The sequence below is a fragment of the Herpailurus yagouaroundi genome, unplaced genomic scaffold, assembly GCF_014898765.1.
Source record: "Herpailurus yagouaroundi ecotype Mexico unplaced genomic scaffold, PumYag 77, whole genome shotgun sequence".
In the NCBI taxonomy this organism is placed as follows: domain Eukaryota; kingdom Metazoa; phylum Chordata; class Mammalia; order Carnivora; family Felidae; genus Herpailurus; species Herpailurus yagouaroundi.
In genome coordinates this window covers 12329748-12331758 of record NW_024412388.1, presented here as the reverse complement: position 1 = coordinate 12331758, position 2011 = coordinate 12329748, and positions in this window count along the sequence as shown.

The following is a 2011-nucleotide window of genomic DNA, read 5'->3' as shown; positions in this document are numbered from 1 at the left end:
ATGGATGGATGGATGGATGAGTGGATGGACGGATGGATGGATGAGTGGATGGATGGATGGATGAGTGGATGGACGGATGGACGGATGGATGGATGAGTGGATGGATGGATGGATGGATGGATGGATGTATGGATGGGTGAGTGGATGGATGGATGCATGGATGGATGGATGATGGATGGATGAGTAGATGAGTGGATGGATAGATGGATGGACGGATGGACAGATGGATGTATGGACAGATGGATGGATGGGTGAGTGGATGGACGGATGGACGGATGGATGGATGGATGGATGAGTAGATGAGTGGATGGATGGATGGATGGATGAGTGGATGGATGGATGGACGGATGGATGGATGGATGAACAGATGGATGGGAAAGAGAGAGGAAGGGAAGAAGGCAGGTTGTTGCATAAGGAGCTATTTGCAAAAATGACAATGATCATGGTGACAGTGATAAGGAGATGCTAGCAAACACCTGCTTGGCACTCACCATGTACCAGGCACTGTTCTCAGCCCCTTCCATGTATTCACTCACCTAATGCTCACAATAATATTAGGTGGCAGGCACCAACTAAGCTGAGAATCCCAAGTTCAAATGGACCACAGCATGGGTGTACAGGATGTGCCTTTTGCAGGTTGTGGGCAGGGCAGGAGCCCGGGCAGGTCAGGGTGTCTTAAAGGAAATGTTCTCACAGCCAGAGGAAAGAGGGAGGGAATAGAAGAGAGGTGGCAGAGAGACTGAGAGGAACATCAGTGCATTCCCATTTTACAGATGAAGAAACCGAGGCACAGAAAAGTTAAGGGACCTTCTCAAGGTCTGAACCTAGAAAGAGGCAGAGCCAAGATTCGAGCCCACGCCATCTGACCCTGGGTTGGCTTTTAACTGTTGACTGGGTCCCTGGGAGACAGAATATCTCTGATTTGGGGTGTTTTTTTTTTACCTTCTTCCTTATGCTTCTGTGTATTATTTGAAAGTTTTGGTTAGCAAATATTTTTACTATTGGAAAAAAATGAAGTCTCTCTTGGGTGCCTGGGTGGCTCAGTTAGTAGGTCATCTGACACTTGATCTTAGGATCATGAGTTCTGGCCCCACATTGGGCGTGGAGCCTACTTAAAAAAAAAAATGAAGTCTCTCTTTAAGAAAATATAAGAGGAGGGGCGCCTGGGTGGCGCAGTCGGTTAAGCGTCCGACTTCAGCCAGGTCACGATCTCGCGGTCCGTGAGTTCGAGCCCCGCGTCGGGCTCTGGGCGGATGGCTCGGAGCCTGGAGCCTGTTTCCGATTCTGTGTCTCCCTCTCTCTCTGCCCCTCCCCCGTTCATGCTCTGTCTCTCTCTGTCCCAAAAATAAATAAATGTTGAAAAAAAAATTAAAAAAAAAAAAAAGAAAATATAAGAGGAGTTTCCTGCTCTTGGCTTCCCTGCCCACCTTCGGCTCGTTGCCCGTTGCCTCCTTCCCTCCTTTCCTTTAAGACACCATGACCTGCCCGGGCTCCTGCCCTGCCCACAACCCGCAAAAGGCACATCCTGTTCACCTATGCTGTGGTCTATTTGAACTTGGGATTTCAGGCTTGATTGGTCAAATTTGGGAGGAGCAGGGGTGGGGGAGCTGAATGATCTCATTGGGTCAGGAAATGAGACACAGTGAAGCAGGGTAGAGGGGCAGAGGAGGAGGGGTGCTGTTTGAGTAGGCTGATCAGGGAAGAGCTCGCTGGAGAAAGGATATTGGAGCAGAGACCTGAAGAGGAGACCCTCAGGGACCTTCAGGGCTCTTCCAGCCTCGGGCAACCTAGGATTCCATTAACCCAGGAGCCCCCACCTCCCATCCCCCCTTTCACAAAACGGGGTTGTTGAGCTAGAGCAGGGCTTCTAGGATTCCGTTAACCCAGGAGCCCCCACCTCCCATCCCCCCTTTCACAAAACGGGGTTGTTGAGCTAGAGCAGGGCTTCTAGGATTCCATTAACCCAGGAGCCCCCACCTCCCATTCCCCCTTTCACAAAACGGGGTTGTTG